This window comes from Channa argus, chromosome 18 (assembly GCF_033026475.1).
Source record: "Channa argus isolate prfri chromosome 18, Channa argus male v1.0, whole genome shotgun sequence".
In the NCBI taxonomy this organism is placed as follows: Eukaryota; Metazoa; Chordata; class Actinopteri; order Anabantiformes; family Channidae; genus Channa; species Channa argus.
The window spans coordinates 20603637-20624246 of NC_090214.1; positions in this window are offsets into that span (position 1 = coordinate 20603637).

Genomic DNA, 20610 nt, shown 5'->3' on the forward strand with positions numbered 1-20610 from the left:
AGTGAAGTGGTGGTTGAATGTGGAATTGCACAAACTGCACTTTTACTTTGTGAGGACAGCTCCTACAAACCCAAAAATTGGACCAATTATTGCCCAAGACTTGTCCAATCCCCCATCCAGTTAAGGTGAACTAACTGGAGAAGTTGAAATCTTTTTTCGTTGGATATAAAATAAAATAAAATAATGCTAAGATTTGCTTTTGGCAACAGCACCTTGTTATGATGTTTGAGAAACTGTTTAAAAAAGTTTATTTATTCTTAGTTGTATAACACTGTCTATGTTGACACTGTTTATATTGAAAGACAAATAGGAAAATAAGGAGGATGTCAGGATCACCAACTTCCTGAACAACTTTAAAACCAAGCCAGTACCCTTAGCCATAGACAACCATTTAGAAAAACCTAGTGTTCCACATCATCGATTCCCCTTTGCATTCCCTGGTGCTCAGGTTGGAGACACATAATCCCCACATTGACTGGCGAACCTGCAAGATTCTGTGTTGGAGCACCCGATGTTTAGCTTCATGTATTCATTCTGCTCAGATTCCTATTGTCCCATCTGTAGAACTTGACACAGATTACCCTGACATCTCCAAAGTCCCCTCTCAGTATCACAACCTCAAGGAAGTTGTTAGCAAGTCCCTTGCCACCCCATTGCCGCCTCACAGACCATATGACTGCGCCATCGACCTGCTGCCCGGCACCATGACCCCTAGAGTTGGCCTTTTTTCACCATCCAACCCGGAACATCAAGCTATGCAGAATTATATCCCAGAGTCACTGGCCGCTGGCATTATCTGCCCGTCATCTTCTGGGTTTTTCTTTGTGGGCAAGAAAGATAGTGCTTTAAGACCGTGCATCGATTACCGAGCCATCAACAAAATCACAATCAAGAACTGATATCCACTCCCACTCATCTCCTCAGCTTTCGAAATCCTCCAAGGCTCTACCATCTAAACCAAATTGGATTTACTTCTAACCTGGTGAGAATAAGGGAGGGTGATGAATGGAAGACTGCTTTCAAATTATATCGGAATATCTAGTCAGGCCAAAGGGCCTGACCCCAGCTGTGTTTCAGAATTTAGTCAATGACGTGATGGGAGATATGCTGAACAAATACATGTTTGTTTATCTTGATATTCTCATTTTCTCTCGATCTGAGACTGACCAAGTCCACCATGTAAGAGCAGTCCTCGAACGTCTCCTCCAGAATCAACTATTTGTCAAAGCAGAGAAATCGGAGTTTCACGCCACAACTGTCACATTTCTCAGGTACATCATCTCACCAGACAACATCACCGTGGATCCAGTTAAGGTGCAGGCAGTAAAGGACTGGCCGACACCTGACTCCCGACGACAGCTCCAAAGATTCTTAGGATTTGCCAACTTTTACCGCCGATTCATTAAGGGATACATTTCCAAAACAGCACCTCTTCATCAACTGTCTTCCTCAAAAGTCAAGTTCACATGGTTCACTCAAGCCTCTACAGCCTTTGAAAAAACTCAAGTCACGTTTCACCACAGCCCCCCATACTCACCTTGCACCATTCATTGTGGAGGTTGATGCCTCCAACACATTGGTCGGAGCTGTTCTTTCGCAACGTTCCAAGAAAGACAATAAAGTTCATACATGTGCTTTCTTCTCTCGCTGCCTCTCAACAGAAGAAAGAGATTATGATGTTGGCAACAGAACTTTTGCCTTGCAGGTCAAAGAACTGCAAGGCAGATGCCTTATCTAGCATGCACGACCCGGATGACCAGCCTCAGGACCCTGACTACATTTTACCCTCTTCTGTTAATCTTGCTGCAGCCAAAGTTGACCTCTAAGAGGTCATTCAAGCCCGTACCCAAGCACCAGCACCCTCTGCTTGTCCTCCTCATCTCCTCTATGTTCCTGAAAATCTACGCTCCAAGGTCATCCATTGGGGCCATCCCTCTAATTTAACCTGTCACCCTGGGGTTTCTAGGACCCTTGTTGTCCTCCGGCAATGCTTTTGGTGGTCCTTCATGCACAAAAATGTTAAGGAGCATGTGGCCGCATGTCCTGAGTGTGCGCATGCCAAGACTCCCAGACATTCTCCCAGAGGTCTCCTCCACCCCTTACCTATCCCGAAAAGACCATGGTCCCACATATTCATTGATTTTGTCACTGGACTTCCCCCTTCAAATAGCATGACCACCATCATCACAGTTGTTGACCGCTTTTCAAAAATGGCTCACTTACCCCTTCCCAAGCTGCCAGCCTCCAAAGAAACTGCTGACGTTCTTCTCACCCATGTTTTCCTTCTTCATGGCCTCCCCTGTGACATCGTCTCAGATCGAGGACCCCAATTGACAGGCAAATTTTGGGTGGAATTCTGTTATCTGCTGGAGATCTCTGTCAGCCTGTCCTCCAGTTTTCAACCACAGTTAAACGGTCAATCCCAGAGACTTAACCAGGAACTGGAGACAGGTGCACGTCTACTGTGCACCCAGGATCCCTCCACGTGGCCAAGAAATGTGATCTGGGTGGAGTATGCACACAACTCCCTTCCATCTACAGCCACTGGGCTCACTCTCTTCCAAGTAGTCTATGGCTACCAACCACAATTGTTTTCTATCCAAGACTCTAATGTTATGGTTCCATCCGCCGCTGCTGCAGTACGACACTGTCACCTCACCTGGTGAAGAGCACGCCAATCACTGTCTAATCAGTGTCTAGTTACGAGAAGTGGGCCAACAGTATCCCCCAGGCCAAAAGGTCTGGCTTTCCACTGTGGACCTTCCCCTTCCGGTGGAGAGCAGGAAGCTTGCTCCCCGCTTTGTTGGTACTTTCCCCGTCGCCAAGGTCATTAACCCCGTGGCTGTCAAGATGCGTTTACCCAGACCACTTAGGATCCATCCAACGAGACTGTTGCACTGAATCACTGAAGGGATTTTGGAGTTTGCATATTATATCACTAAAGAGATTTTGAAGTTCTCTTCACTATCAGGGATTGGAGATTCACCACAGCTACGTTCCACCTGCTCACTGCCAGGCCTGCCTCTGTGTTATGGATCCATCCCACTACATCTTCCTCAGTGTCCCCTCCTCCCACCAATCCCCTACCCTATCTTCAAGTTACTCAACCTCGCCGCATCTCAAGATTCGTCTACTCTACCAGGACCATACTCCACTCTTCCCTAGACTGCACTCATCTTCCCACTGACTCTAGTAAGTTTTGTTTTCATGTTCAGACACCAAATCCCACACGTCACTGGCAAGATACTCATCTTCTTGTCCTCTCTCATAGACTGTTCAGCACCATTTAGCTAGTTGGAGGACTCACTACATCTCCATCCTGTTTTGCCAACTATTATATTTTATAATAAACCTTATTTTAAATGGAGTAGTTGTGTCAATCACCTTATCGGGTCCAACCCTAAAACTAGTTCCTTACAGAGGAGGTGTTAGATTAATGGGTCACCAAGATATCAGAGTCTAAAACGGGAGGCTTCTTTTCATTAAATGACACTCAGCTTACACACACTGAAACTAACAATGAGTCTGATTCCCTTTGGTTAGTGGATTAGCTTGTTTGTCTGTCCCATAGACATCCATTGTTGTCCAAAACTATTGAAACACATTTAACCAGACACATCACTCCTCTGAATGATATTTTGTCCTTTGAAAAGAGTGGATTCAATTTTAGTGACTGTTTGCTGATTGAAGTAAATGACTTTTAACCATAACACAGGACTATTATGGGACTAAAAATCTCCAACTCTTTTTTTTAATTCTATCTCCGTCACGTTTTGCAATTACGCAAGTACACATTTTAGGTTGATGGTTGAAATGATGAAAGACATATTCTGTATTTTGCATGGAAATCAGAGATAAGAAATATATTAAAAAGTAAACTAAAGCATTAAAAGGGGAGATGATGCTCAGTGTTTCTGCAAGTACCCAAATGTACAGCAGGCTTTTCCCCCCCCTTCACATTCAGCTTGGTGTATTTGTCTGTGTGTGGTTCTGTCAGCTTTGTCCCTCAAAGAGCAATTTTTTTCCCCCCTTCGCCTTTCTTTTCCTGACGAGAGAGAGAGAGAGAGAGAGAGAGAAAAAACGAGAGAGAGAAACAGAGAGGCTGGAGCCAGCAGTCTGGAACAAGCATGACAGAATTTGAATTATAGAAGCAGCACTGCACAGAGGAGAGTGAGCAGGGGAGGAGGAGGGGCATGAGTTTCAGTGTGTGTGTGTGTGTGTGTGTGTGTGTGTGTGTGTGTGTGTGTGTGTGTGTGTGTGTGTGTGTGTGTGTGTGTGTGTGGCAGGGAGGCAGAGAGAGAATGATTTCAGCAGTGGAGGTTGTTATTTCAAAGACATTGTTGAAAGCAGCTTTGAAACTGTTGTCTTCTCTCTCTGCTATTATGAGTGAAATGGGTGAAACCCGGAGGTGTTAATTACAATATTGTACAACAGTTATTTTGTGATTTAAAACTGACTCAAATACAGTCTAAATACAAAAATACAGTATAGCATGTTAAGATTGAATTATTTGTCAAATAGTCCTAAACACAATGAACAGCTGAAGGCTAATGGGAATGTTATTATATTTGCAGGTGTTTGGTCAATAACTGACACAAGATGAATAATCACTGACATGAATATAATTAATCCAAAGACACACATCCATCCATTAGCCATTTAGAGAATGAAATCTAAAACAAAGATCCCAAGCTCGCGGTGGTGGTACACAAACAGCAGCACACGGAATTTCCATTCAAAATACACTGTTGCCCACTAAGTTAGAATAAAATATTTGTTACCTCTTCTCGTGTAATTATGACAATATGATTCATTGTTGATGGATAAAGTTTGTATCTTCTCAAAACTTTGCTGATCAATCTCTTCCAAACATGTCACCGTGTAAATTAAAAGACAATTAACCTTTGCAAAATGATTTGAACTTTGTGCAACAGTGTATAATGTCAATCTCTTCAATAGTTCTTTGAGTGCTGAACCAAAGCAGTATTTAAAAATTCCCCCACTTCTTTCTTCTTGGATTGGTTTGAATAGGTTTCATTTAATTCCAGCACAACGTAAAAAAAAAACTTTGTTGTTGAAACTTTTATTAATCTGTCATTAATTGATGGATGACCCCTAAAGTTTCATTAATGTTTTTTAGTATGTCTATGCAGCATTAGCTTTTTATGCAGCTTGAACAAGCTTGACTGAAACATTCACACGAGGATCATCAAAACCAACTGACCCGGTTTGGTATCTTGGCCAGCGGCAATCCTAAGCTCTAGGGGAGCCCTCCAGGTAAAAAAGCCTTTCTAGCTCCCTAGTGAGTACAAGACATACCACCTAAAGGTTTTGTGAGGCAGTGGGAGAGCAGTGTATGGAGATTTAAGGGGGATTTATAGTTTTCATTGTAATTTCTGCTAATAGAAGTGGTAACATAACCCAAACATTCACCTATGATCTTCACCTTTGAGATGCACAGTTGCCAGTGGGTCTGTCGCAAAATGTACTTTTGGTGGCTGATATATTGTTCAAGATGTAATCACGATAAAAAATATTATGGTGTGTGTGTGCAAAAGCAGCAAAAGCTGTTGGTCCATCGCTATGTTGGTTTTCATAGCGGAACTAATGTAATGTAATAAAATGAAAATGATTATTTTCCTCAGGCACCATAGTGATGGACTGATAAGTGCTGCCACCTTACAGCTAGAAGGTCTGAATCTACCTGCTGGCTGTGGCCTTTCTGTGTAGAGTTCGCATGTTTTCCTCGTGCTTGTATGTGTTTCCTTCAGATATTGTTAGGTTAACTGGTGACTCTAAACTGCCTGTATGTGTGAGTGTGAATGGTTGTCCGTCTGTGTATGTCTGTTTCTCTTGGGATAAACTGGAAACCGATCCAGCGTGGACCTCACCTCTCATCTGATAATCATTAGGAAAAAGGTAACAGTAAGGCTTTATTACTCATTTACTTTATTACTTTATTACTGTCTTTTATATGGGCCTCTCTTGGTTTAAATTGCATATAGGTGTGAATGGTTGTCTGTCTGTGTATGTCTCTCTATGTTGGCCCTAAGATAAACTGGGTGTACCCTGGCTTTTGCCCCATGACAGCTACCATAGGCCCCATTCCCCCGCTACCCTACACTAATTAAGTGATTAAAGATGATGGATGGATTCACTACCTACTTATTTAAAAACTTCCTTTGTCAAAATGCTTTATTAGCAAATGGAGAAAGGTTGCTGCTGTCCCCAGCAGTCAGGATGTCAGTGCCCAGCAGCTTGGGGTTTTGTCTCAAGTGTGTTACTTGGAAAGGGAAGGGAAAGCAGAAATGCCTGCAGATTTACTAAAAGTAAACACGTTAATGTTGTGCAGAGCTGGCCTACCCAGATTCGTGCTGATCAGTTGGTTTTTCAGTTTCTTCATTCCAGACAGTCATGTCAGTGTGAAAATAATCTTGTACTGGTATGTTCAGATAAGATGAACATGCCTTCCACGTGTGACCTCTTGGCTTTGTCAATTGTTTGCTTTCGTGACTCTGAACTAAACACCCAATCAGGGTGGTCTTTCTCACCGATGGTGTCCACAAACGAGTGAACATGCTAAACAGCTGCATAACTGCCAACAAGGGTCTGAGCAACAGATGCACTGACTGTCAGTTGACCTACTAGAGCACAACTAGTGTTATCTTAAGTTGCATGTTGTAAGTTTAGGCAGATGATCATTTACCATAAGTGGCACGTCCGACCCTTAAAGCAGACGGGAATGTTCCAAACAATTTACTGAGACTCTATTTCGACTACTCTCAGATCAGCATTTGATTGGCTTCAATTTAGCCGAAATCCCCAGGATTAGGTCTGGACGTCTCTACCATAGAGACAGTAGAGAGGGTGCATGCCAAATGTGAATGTTAATCAGTTTTACCATATCAGCCTAAAGGCATTTCAGTGGAATAATTTGCTCCCTCCTGTATGCTTTATTGCAGTCTTCCTCCTTAGCTCTCTCCTCAGAGACAGTTGTGGAAGGAGAACCGAAGTGTAGAGGGTAAACAACCGAGCTTTCTCCCCCCTCTGTTTTTTCACTTGGCTGTTTAACTCCACCCTTTGTCTCACGCCATCGACATTCAATCGATCCCGACAGCACAGCAGGACAGAGCATACAGTTGTTCTGTGGTGAATATGTGTTGGTATATAATCAGCAGCAGTAAACCTTCCCCCAGCACACACACAGAGAAACCCGTCAAAGTGTTCTGATTCAACCAGCCCCTCCACCCCAGAGCTATCACCTCACAGATCGTGTGTGTGTGTGTTTGAGAGAGGGAACATTCCAGTGATGGTAGACAAAAAGAAAAAAAACCGAGAGGGAGAGACACCATCACTCTAATGACTGCATGCAATTCGATAGTCTTGCATACTGAATATTCCCCCACAAGGCACTTTCCATTACCCAGTTTTAGCTGATCCAACCCAGCTTCTTTCTTTCTTCCATTCCTCCCTGCCTCCCCCTCATTTTCTCTTCTTAGCTATTTTTTTTCACACACATACTGTGCAAATGTAACCTTCTGCACGTCCCCCCTCCACACACACACACACACACACACACACACACTAAAGTTGGCTAGCCACTTTGCTGCCAAGAAATATGAAAAACTGGCAGACTGCCCGTTTCATCTGCAAACACAGTGAGAAAAGGAGGGAGGATGGAAGCAGCAGGAGGCGGAGGGTGGGAGGGGGTGTGTGTGACAGAAGAGAAGGAAATGCTGCTGCTGTGCTTTCTACAAGAAAGAAAAAAGACTGAAGCAGAACACAGAGGAAGAAAGATGCTGTGAGATAAGGACACATTTTACTTGCATGAAAAGGATCCACATAACCACATAACTGACTTCAGATACATTTCATGTAGACATTTTCTTGGTAGCAGCAAACACCACACAGCTCCATGGGCACCAATGGGCAAGTTTAACAGATATTATTAGAAACATTTGTCTCTGAGTACAGCTGAAGTTAAAGACAGAAATTAGGCTACTAGATTAGCTTTATGACTAACTCTATTGGAGCTTATAAAATTGCACTTTATTTTTTTGGGGAAAATATTTCAATCTTAAATATTTGTGTGTGGCAAAAGTAAATGGACACGTGACTTCACTAAATAGTGTGATCCTCTTTCGTAGCAGTACGTTTAATTAAACGTTTTCAATAACTGTTTCCTTAGCCCTGCGCAACAGCTTGAAGTTGAACAGTTTCAACTCAGGGGTGCTGGTTGGCTTTCTGCATGAACTGCTGGCTTCAAGTCCATCCCCAGCATTTCTATAGGTTTCAAGTCAAAACGTTCTACTCTGATCTCTGTCCACATAACATCCTTCTAACAGCCTCCTAGCTTCTCGATATAAAATAAAGTTGAGACAGACAGCAATGTTTGTTGTGTAGAGTAGTTGTTGTTCCCTGTTCGCCGGATGATGAACTCATGAACACTGCTATTAGCCACTACGAAAAAATATGATGTTATTAAATCAAAAGAAACACATAAAAAATAAAAACATAAAGCAACTAATCAACTGTTTTTAGAGCAATCAATGCTTCTACTGAGCACAACCTGTAGTATGTTTAGAGTGCTTCATGTTTTATCCATCCATTATCTTAACTGCTTACATTCTTAAGGGTCGAGTAGGGCTGGAGCCAGTCCCAGCTTCAACCTCTTTCACATATGAACTCCAGATAGTGTTAGAATTAGGTCTGCACATTGCCCGGAGCTCTCGTTTCACACATGGAACTCACGTTGGGAGACTGTCTGAGTCAATAATGTTCTCACGAGAGAAACTCTGCTTGATTTTAGTGACAGGTGGTGCCCGGCCAGTGTACAGGAAGTACAACATGAATTATTCCAGTATTCTGCAGGAAATAGTGTTTTGTTTACAGCACATCAAAGTTTCATGTTAAAAAAAAAGGCAGCGTGAAAGACACATCAGCAACACACCCATTCGCTCCCTTTAACTCCTCGCAAGAGTTTGGGACAGAGACTTTGTAGTAGGGGGCTTGCAGGAAAAAGGTTGGGAAACCTCCAGACTGTCTTTGTGTTCTCGCAAACACCACCTCCAGGTAAGGTCAGCAGAAGAAATGGATTCCATAGGTGGTAGAGAAAATCATTTACAATCACATTAACACCTATGGACAATATCTGAGTCAGTGGGGACGCTGGGTTGCGCTACACCACTTCAGACTTCAGTTGCACCATTAAAATCCCAGCTGTGAACCAGATGTATAGCTACATTTACCATAATAAACTAACATTGCATTGCATTAAACGTTGTCTCTCCACCGTATGATTGGCTGACCAGATGTATATCAAATGACACAGACATGTCTCACATGGCTGTCAGCCACAGTGATGCTGTCTGCAACAACAAAAGATAACAATAATGTAAAAATGTATACTGTCTTCAAAATACAAAATAACAATTTTTAATAACTGTAATATAAAGTTAATAAATAAACAGATACATAAATAGGACAATTTGTAGAGGAACAAACCTCAGGGTTCGCTGCATGCTGGCAGGAACTTGCAAATTCAAACTGGAGCAGAGTTTCTGGTTTACTTGGCCACAGTGACTAGTCCAGCGACAGTTAGTAGTCGAGCCAAGTAAATAAGGGTTTGGTAGAAAGGAAGAGAGGAAAGTTACAAAGCAGCTGTTTAATGCCCAGGACATGAAGGGAGGGGGTCAGATTACTGGTAAACTAACAGAGACTTGTGTCATCACCAAATGCATGACACAGGTGTGTTGGTTGTTACAGTATGTGTGTTTAATTAATCAGCAAGTATGTTATACTTGGACAGCCAATTATTTTAGTCAGTGTGAGCCTTGGATTTGCATAATGAGGAACTTCCTGCAGATTTTGTCGGCTAAAATAGTGCTGGGGGTTTGGGCGTTTGTTTTATGGTCAAAATCCATGTGGAGCTGCTTTCCTGTGTGTTTTCTGTTACCTGAAGAAAAAGAAGTTTCAGTGAATTTACAGGCCTCGACTTACAGTGTAAGGATGTACTTCTTTGTAGTTATGGTGTACCTGTAAAGTATGTACTAATATGTATTTGTAGGTAACGAACAATGTGCAAAGTTTGGGGAATAGGGGGATGGGTTCTACTACAATGTATGTGTTTATACATGGTAGGTAGCCTATGTTTCAATTCATGATTGAACTACTATTCTGTTATGACAGGATAGAATATGAACATCAAACTTGCCTGACTGCTGCATAAGGGGTGACTGTGGTGCAGGAAGGTAGAGCGGTTGTCCACCAATCACGCAGTTGTTGGTTTGATCACATGTGATCACATGTAAAAGTGTCCTTGAGCAAGACACTGGACCCCAACTTAGTTGCTCCTGGTGAGCGTTGGCCAGCAGCATAGCAGCTCCCCCATCGGTGTGTGTGTGATTGTGAGTGTGAATGGGTGAATGAGAAGCAGTGTAAAGCTTTGAGTGCCAATAGGTAGAAAGGTGCAATATACCGTAAGTGCAGAACATTTACCATACAGAAGAACCAAATTCTTATAAATGACCAAAAAAATCAGGTAAACAGTGCAGACTGCACAATGATCAAGCATATTCTTCGAGAGAAGACTTCATAATTCACCACAAGATCCAGACTTTGGCTAAGCCTCAAAAACAGGAAACTATTTTGCAGTTTGCAAAACATATAAAAGAAACCAGTAGAGTTACTATATAAAATTAGCCTCTATCAAATGATTTGAGCACACTGGAGAATTAAAAACTCACAAGATTATCATGATCTTAACTGCCAAATTATTGAGATGTATTTTTACTGGGATTTTTTTATCTGAATATTTTATCAGAGCAGCTTAATTTCAGTTGTAAAGTAGGGAAATTATCTCCCTTTTCTGCCTCAGGGTCTTTTCAGGTCTCTGTCCACAGAGGCACAAGCCTCCCAGACAAAAGTAAGAAAAATGTAGGGCAAAAATATTAAAATAGGCCCATTGAAAAGATAGAATAGTCCTTGTTGACCAAGTTATCAACTGATCAGTTTGAATTACAGTAGCAGAGGCTCAGCTTGTTCACGACCAGACAAAAGGCAGAGATGGCTACAGTAAATGCGTGGAGAGCATCAGCAAGGCTGCAGACAATGATGTCTTAAAGAGGGTACTCCACTGTAACTGCACTATACTGTGTATTCGGATCTGATGTAATTATAATTGTGTAATTATATATATATATATTTTGATTTATCAAAAATATAATTCATTTGTTATAATATTTTTTCTTTATTTTAACACCTATTGTGAATGTGTCACATACAGAAAGTTGCCTTACCCACTGTTAAATTTATTAAAAAGGGCCACTTCAGCAATTCTCAACTTGCTCTCTATGTACATTAATGTACATTAATGCTTTTAGATTTCCATCTGACTTCCCTATATTAAAATATTTCTCTGCTGTTAGCTGAAAAACTCCTCCAGATGACATCAGCTGGAGGGGTTTTTCATCATTACGAGTTCAACTGATGTCATCTGGGGGAGCTCTAGAAATGCAGATTGACCATAATTACAAACTCCATAGTATGAACAACACTATGACACAATCTAAACTCCAAGTGATGTCATCTGGAGGCAGCTAGATGTAGAGAGATATTTTGGTATAGAGCAGTCAATGGGAAGTTTAATGGCATTTATCCACATATACAACGCAAACTATAACCAAAAGAAGCAAGTTCAAAATCAGTGAAGGCCTCCTTTAATATAAAGCTATGAAAAGTTGGCACGTACAGTAACATCCAGTATTTTATTTCTAATTTGGAATGCACGTAACTGTCCAAACATTAGACTGTATTTGATTTCAAACAAAGCTTTTAGAACTGACATTTTCCTTGACATCGTTTTTTAGACCCCGTGACATTTTCCACAAGTAACAGTGGTGAGAAAGGAGAAAGTTTTTTCTTTTTTTTTAATCTACAGAGAAGGAAAGATTTCTTTCATGAACGGCCGCATGATGTGTCTCCCTGCAATCTCTTCCTGTGGTTTTGACGTCTCCAAGTGATGCTCTTCCTGTCTGTTGCCTGGCAACAGAGCGGGGGAAAATACTTGAGGTGACGAGTGAAGGTGAGCCAGAGGCAGACAGGAGGAGAGGAAAGAGAAACAGAAGAAAAGGGGGGTGGGCAAAGGGTTGGTTATTTTCTTCTTGGCAAGCTTTTACATTTTTGTTCTTTGACAGTTATTTAAAGCCAGTTACAAAAAGTAATGCGATGTGTGCTAAATGCAAGATGTTCAAATGAATGATGAACTTTTATCTGCTAAATAAATGAATAAAGGGAATAAGACACACCTGACAATACAACAGCTGACATGCAACTACATTGGTGGTTTATGTATAAAAAGGCTGTAATTTCTGCAGTCTACACATCAAATACACCTTGACTGTTTCATGTCAAAACTTTTTTGAAGAACCAAAATTGTGTGACCACATAGGGTGCCACCTGCTGGGATGGCACTTAAAGAGAGGAAACAAAGATTTTGTAATTTTTACTGAGATATAGGCTGTTTTCGAATCCTACTTCTGTTCCTCTTACTACAAGCACCTCACTGCCCCTGAATAGGCCTCGTATGTCGCTGAATAAAACAAGAAAGAAAACAGTGTGCACAGACAGTGTGAGCAGTAGACTCGGGTTAGCTAGTCTACTAGGCAGAGTTGCCTACGAAAAAGACTCTACCAAGGTTAGAAAATCGGAGGGAAAAAGTTGCAACTGGCAAACTGTACAAATACTGGACTTTAGATAATTGGAACAAGGTCTTTTGGTCTAATGATTCAAAGTGTGAGGTGTTTGGATCCAAGAAAAAAAAAAACATGTATCAGACGCAGAGCTCATGAAAAGATGATAGATGCCTGACACCATTAGTGAAGCATGGAGGTGGAACCACGATGATCCGGAGATGCTTTGGCAATGGTAGACTGGGCAATCTGCATCAAAGCAAGGCATCGTCAATCAGCATGGATACCACTTCATAGTGAAGAGACATGCCATTCCCTCTGGGCAACAACTCATTGGGGATAACTTCATTAGGAACCAAAGCATTCGGCCTGGTTTGATGAGAATTATGATGAAAGTAGCTGCTGGAATGTCCTCAGTGAGCACTTGGTTAGCTCAAACACCAGATCTGAACCCCATCAATCGAAAAGTTCAGGACCACTGGCCAACCAGCAAAGCAGACCTTTGGGAAGTTCTGCAGAACACCTGGGAAATCACATATGAATATCTGCAAAAAATTATTTGATTGTGAAGAATATTTTATATGAATCTGAATTTTTTATATATATATATATATTTTTTTGTGATCCATTTACAACCATTTGATTGAATAAATCCAACAAAAAATAATAGAAATACTAAAGTGTTTCCAAACTTTTTCCTGCCACAGTGTGCCACAGACACTGAACCCCCAACAGCCCAACCGCATCCCCAGCTGTGCAGTGCCGGTTTCAACCCAGTAGAAATTGGGGAGGGTTGTGTCAGGAAGAGCATCCGGTATAAAAACTGTGCCAAATTAACATGTGGACAAATGATCTGTTGTGGTGAGCCTGAAATCACAGGATAAGCTGAAAGGACAAAAGAACTAGCACTTTATTTGACTGTATTGTTTGCGTGCTACCACCTCTGCACACAGTGTAGCTCATTTTGATGTGATGGGCTGTGTAGCTCCATACCGCTCACAGTGGCCATGCTGCCCCTTGTCCTTCAAGCGAACATCAGCTCAATTGTGTTTGGTGCCTAAGCATAGATATTGCGGCTGTTAATGTTAGCTGCATCTGAGGCATTAATGTGGCTGGGAGACTTCAGCACATCAAACATGAAACAAACATTTCAGATTCACACTGTGCTAAGGTCAATACATTGCCGTGCTAAAGGTGCATGAAATGTTTTGTATTTCAAGTGATGCATTTTGCTTTTGTTTGTTACAAATGCTGAATTATTTAATTTTTCTCTTTTTAACAGACAAAAAGTAAACGTGTGTAAGAATACTATACATTATAGGTTTTGTGTTATGTCTTTTTCTGTGGTTTCATGAACAACTGTTTAAAGAACGTGTTTCTTTGTGTGAAGATGCAAAACCAGGATGTAAAAGATCCTAAATGAGATGAATCCCAAGAGTGAAAGAAAGAAAGAAGAAAAGAGAGGAGAGGACTAAAGGTAAGAGAAGGGTTTACCAGAGGGGTATATGCGCAGTCCCATAGCAGGGGGGGGAGGTGAAGTGAGGGGGGACGCTGGGGAGGAGATAAAACGATCAATATCTAATTTCAGTGCTGAGTTCACTGTGGACGCTTTCCCAATAATGCTGGGATAGAAAGCCAAAGTTTGAATAGCTGTGTATCTCTGTCTGTCTCTCTATACACATTTCTCTCTGGGTGTGTGTCTTAGGCTGAGGCTGAGGCTGAGACTGAGAGACCCTCGGCCATTTTTGCATATTTTCATTAAACTCTTCCTGCCTGATAAATGCCAAGTCTTTCAAATCCTGCAAAGAGAATTTGTGACGTGGGCTGTCTCTCATTAATGTGTAGTCTCCAAGCCTGGCTGGATGATGTGAACCCAGCAGACACCCTCACCACGGTGGTTTCTTTGTAGTATTTACAATGAAGTATAGCTTTTGCAAATCGTTGCATCCTTTTATTTACATTTTACTCAATGTCTTGAAAATGGGCAGTGCAGCAAAATGATTCTGTGTCAAATCTTTGAACCCTTCAAATGTGGTGCAGCTTTACTGTTTTGTCTTGATGTCCTGCCTAAAGAGGATACCAGGTTCAAAATCTCATTTTAATATCTTTGTTATCAGGGGTCCAAGCAACAATAATATTGGAACCTCCTTGGTCAAGTTTTTTTATTAGGAAAATAAGAAATATAGTTCTAAGTTGCCTTATTATTGAATGGTCAAAGAACCACTGAACCCTATTGTTTTTGGTTGGATTTTATCAGTAAGGATGAGGCATGAACCCCATTAACAGAGTTGGAACCTTGTAGTTTTAGGTTTTCATACTTTTATTTCTATAATTATAATACGTTGAATCCCATTATTTTCATATGATTTATTTGAGCAGGAGTCCTAGCACCAATAGTGTTGAGATCTTAACTGTTCATACAGTATTTTTAACATCCTAGTTCCTGTTAGAGGACCAATCACCAAGGTGTTGAATTATAATATAACAAGGATGAATTACTGTATAATCAAGGATTACAATTTAAAGTCACTTAATCTGCAGGAGCCATTCTGTTCCAGATGGACCCAATAGATTTCCCAGGACTGTTCTGCCTGAATACCTGGACATTAAGCTAGAGCCACTTCACTGACTCCTCACCACCATTAGGACTGTTCCATCGATCTCCTCCCAGCTACTCGTATACCCATTAAGCTTGCACTGCCTGTCAGGTACTGGTTAATCTCCCAGCATGCATAGCATGCATTAGCTGCCAGCCTCTAAACCTGGTTCTTGTTCAGTTAAAACAATAAACTGTATGAGTTTTTAACTAATTGCAGTTCTGACAAGAAAAAGTATAAAGTATAGGGAAAACTGAGGTCCCATGTGGGTTTTTTTCTCCCCCCCAGACATCAAGTTTCTTGTGGAGAGATGTCAGGATTGCAGTATAAGTGTCTAAAGAGTGGTGTCGTAGTTCACCTCCTCTTTTAATATAATGTGGTCATTAGTGCCCAAGTCCAGAAAGCACATTGTTGCAGCTTTCGGTTTACTTTCTTTTTGTGAAAACCAAAAGACAAAAAGGTTTTTCCAAATGGGCTGCAACCTGAACCGGCCACAGACAGAAAACACTGAACTAATATAAACTAAATGATACAGACTAAGAAACAGCTTGAGTCAATCAAACCAGGATCTAGAAGACAAAGCATATATTGCACACTGAGCTGGGCAGATGAAGCAAATCAGGCATTAATAAAGACAAAATAAGGCCTTGAGTGGCCCCAGTTTCAGTACCATGGACAGCAACTGCAACACTTAAGTGACTGTGACACTTACTGAATGTGAACTATTATGCAACTTCCTATGCAATTAATTCTTTTTGAAAAACGTGTCCTATCTCACACTTGCATCTCATAAAACAGAAACATTTCTTCTCATAGCACTCTGCATTAAGGGTTGGATTTTTTTGTTTGCCTCATACCTCACTTGCAATTCGCTTTGGATAAAAGCATCTGCCAAATAACTGAATGTAAATGTCATTCCAGGTTAAAATAGATGGCCTCATTTTCCTCCCTTACAAAGTGTCTGTCTTCTCAGGCTGGTGGACACTGAAGGAGTTGGGTTGTTGTTGTGCACTGGTGCCTACTGTAGGAGTCTGCATTGTTCTTCTCATTATGCTGCTTATGTCCATTGTTGGGGCAGACACACTTCACAAGAGCTTCCTCAAAGTTCCAGTCAAATGTAGTAAAACTAACTAGATACTGTTCAAAGGTCAGAGTTTTTAACTTTTACATGACGTACAAAACAGGCTACTCCAAGTGTGGCAAAATATACCAAGAAAAAAAAGTGCAACAAGTCCTCCAAGTCATGATGGTCAGTGATTTTCGTAGAAATATATGTAATTTTTAAAACAGCGCAATGTTTTTCATTTATTTGACAAAAACATAAACCAGCACTGCGACTCCAAAACTACTTTTTGTGGAGATGTGTTGTCCACACTACCCTCGACACAGACCTACAGAACGGCACTGTCAGTACCACAGAGATATACTCTCTTTATTGAGGCTCACCCTTCTGGCCAATCAGGAAAGAACTATGATCTCTGCTTTTTAGTTGTGTTGCAGCTTCTTCTTTTCTAATTTCAAAAGGATGACGGTCTAAAGGGCTGTGCAGAGTGTGACAGAGCAACCAAAAAATTACTATGCAACTGAACTGCAAACACAGTTTTCCAAAGAACATAATGAGTAAATGTTCTGCTGCAACATATTTTTTGAATGTCTGTGCTACATTTACCAATGGAGAGCGAGTTGAAAGCAGATGGTTGGGAAGATTGGGGGTTGTGCTAAGTGCACGGCTGTCATGCACATACCTGTCTGGCTAGGTTCATGCAACAAAACCGAGATTAGAATTAGAGATTGTGGGGTTTTGTAAAAACAATTCACCACATTTTTTGTGAAGTGACATATATTTCAAAATGTCTCAATTAATTCAGCTCTTGATCTTTCTCTACTCCAACCAACTGCTGTGGGTGCCCTAACACAATCATCAAAAAAAACTGTGCTGTAGTAACAAACTGGATATTTTTGCATATTTAACTAAAAACAATACAGGATTTTTTACTGTTAAATCAGAGGGGGGGACAAAAATATAATGTCTGGTAACAAGTTATTGATACATTGTGTACATATGCCATTTAAGTAAAATATCAACGTACCCTCATCATTAGGTAATAGAAAATGAAATCTGGTTTTAATTATGTTTCTCAGAAAAACATCTTTGTGTTTGCAGTAAACTATTTGTTTAGGAGGTTATTTAGGAGATAGGTTTGGACAGAGTGTAGCAGATGGTAGAAGAGCAGAGCAAAGCAGGGAGAGGGGGGGGATGGGCAGACCAGAGTGGATTGAATCCTATTCTCATGGTAGCACCAGTTTAAGTAGCTTGTACAGTACAGTTTTAAGTAAAAGATTTGACCACTGCTCATTGTGGATTAATATGTTCATACCACAGCTGCTTATCTAGTGACGGCTGGATGGGTACTTTCATTCAGTTTTATCGGTGCCTTTAGTCTTTTTGTTAGTCTGTTTATTTGGATCATCAATAGTACATTAACTGATTGTTTAACTTGAAATATCAGTATTGTTGCCATGGTAATGTAAAGTGTAAAATATATCACCTACTGATTTAGAGCAGGAAACATAACTTAAATATTTCAGTATAAATAAGCTTCCTTTAGTTATTCTAGTTATTCCATAATGCAACAAGTCTGCTTTGTTGCTCTGTTCTAAACAAATGAATAAAAAACATCCCTTGACCGTTGCTCCATCTGAGATTTCTGCCATTTTTTATTTCATGTTAAAAGGTTGTTTTTTTGAGGCTTTACTTACCTGATTCGAGGGCTTAAAGACAATGGGCAACATATGATGTTCAACATCTTAGGCCCCTTTAGGCAAATTAAGGATTTTGAGTATGACTTAAACTGATTTGATTTCATATTATTGGGTGTGTTGTCACACTTTATGATGGCATGAAGGATCAAAGCTGCAAAAGTCTGAAGACAATAAAGATTTTAATAAACCTATACTTTAATTATTAACTTGTTGGAAAACAAGCCCCTACTTTTCACAGTTTTTCTACACAGTTTAGCCTATGTATTATCTTTATGTATAATTTAGAATGTATACTATCTTCATCATATACTGCACATGCACATCCATTATACACTCATATCCACCATTAGAAGTTTTCACATGCATGTTTAATATCTATTTTGCCTTCATGCAACATACTGTGTGTGTAACACAGGAAAGAATCAATCTTCAACACTAAATCCTCAAGATGAGCTGACAGTAAGTGTACTGAAATAACTGTGTCAGTAACAAAACCAGCAGTTCCTGCTGCACTGAAGCTCCTCTCTCTGGTGACTGAAGGTACTGATGGTTGACAGTTCAGACACGATGTTCTGTGTCTCACAAACTGGTCAAGAGTTTACTGTAATGTTAAAGCAGAAGGTTGTGGTGCAGGTAGGTGGTTGTTGAGGCCCAAAATAGACTGAATCTAATTAAAATTTAACCCTGAACTGAAGGCTGTTCACAGCAGCACCTTTAGGGCTCGATGCACTTCAGACTATATGCTTATTTATTTTTAGTTTGACGGTTCAGTTTTCGATCAGGTGGGGGTATGTCAAACATGTTTTGTAACTTTCTGACACCTGATATTGGTGAGGTTGCAAAGATGTGTCACAAAAAAAGACTTTTTCCACCCCCCAGTGGTTGTACTGGAAAAGATGCATGTGGCAGACAACACATCTACACAATGTGGCTGTGACAGATTATCTATATTGTTAGACTAAATAACTCAAAGTCTACATACTAGATTTAACTGAAGCTTAAAATGACATCTTATGGTCATTACATCAGCAGTTGCAATTTGCCGAGTTGTCATGGAAACACAGTCTAAAGTAAAAGGAGTCTGTATTACTAAAGTGATTCCTAATTGCTAGATTTATTATATAGATCGTAAAACCTCTTTATTGTATTCAACTGGTTCTGCAGCTTGCTTAGGTCTAAACAAACCTGTATCTTCTCATGGAAATCCTTAGAACCTTTACGTTTACCCTGTGTTGTCCCCTCTGAATACAGACTGTCTGATGGCATTAGTGTGTGGACAGGCCTGGATAACCATGTAGCAGTTAAGGTTCAGATGATATAAATCTTATTTTACGATGAAGACTTTAGTCAAGGGTTAAATTGGCACAAGTTAAGATCATAAATATCTCAATAATCAATAAGAATAAAGCACGTGTGAACATTGTGGCTCTATAGTAAGGTGATCGGAACATAGACTGTATGTAAAGACTAATTTATTTTAAGATTATGTTGAATAGAGGTTATAAACACACACCATGACAGAAGTTGATCCTTCCTAACTACAGGGTGCATGGACTGCCCTCTTGAGGTTAATGCATTTCATTTCAGTTCCACTCTGAGAACTTGCTCATGCTGTCAGAAAAAGTTTAAGGGGTCTTAATATAAATTATGAATATGTGCATACAAAATTTTCCTAAAGTAGCTGGTAATTATAAGGGGAATGCAAAGTAAAAAATGTGTGCACCTCATACCTGCTTCTCACTAAATCTCTTAGCTGTGCTATAAGCTAATAACTGATCATTGCTTTGACATTTGATGATAACTGAAATATTGCAGCAATGATAATTAGATATAGATGTGATAAATAAATGGTATGATTTTACAACTAGCCGTGTTGCTGTGTAACAGTTGTGCTATGGACAGCTGCTGGTTCTCTTCTGTAAATCTGTGAAACTACACTTCATTTTTTATGTAATTCGACTGCCCAGGCCAGTGGACAGGGTATTGATATCCTGATGCATCTTTAAAGGTGTTTTTTTAATTTATGATTTTATAAAACTGAACCAGGTACATGTGTGACTTTATTTATCTAATGAAATGCATGCATCTTTGTGTGTACAGACCTCAAAACTAGGATTTACAGAGATTATCATTTTTAAACAAACTGTCATTCTCTTACGTACAACTGAGTTGAAGCAAATTGCAGATGCTGGTGTTTTTACAGATTGTACGTTAATGGATAACTAAACATGTAAGAGATGTCAAAATGATTGAGATATGATCAGAGACAAGCTGTATCATGGCTGGATGATAACCAAAATGCAGAATTAATATAAACCTGCCGTGACTACAAGCTAAATCGTTTGTTCACTGAATTCGTATTGTTTTTGTACATTGTCAATGAGAAACTAAATCATATTTAGACATTAAATATTTAAAAGTCAAGCAACAATATTTGCATGTGCAGCTAATTTGCTACAAATAAACTTAGATTTACAGAATTAATGGATATTTCCCACTCATTTTCAGAAAGTCTTTTCATTCATTTCCTCACATAACGAACTTTAATAGTGTCTCAAACC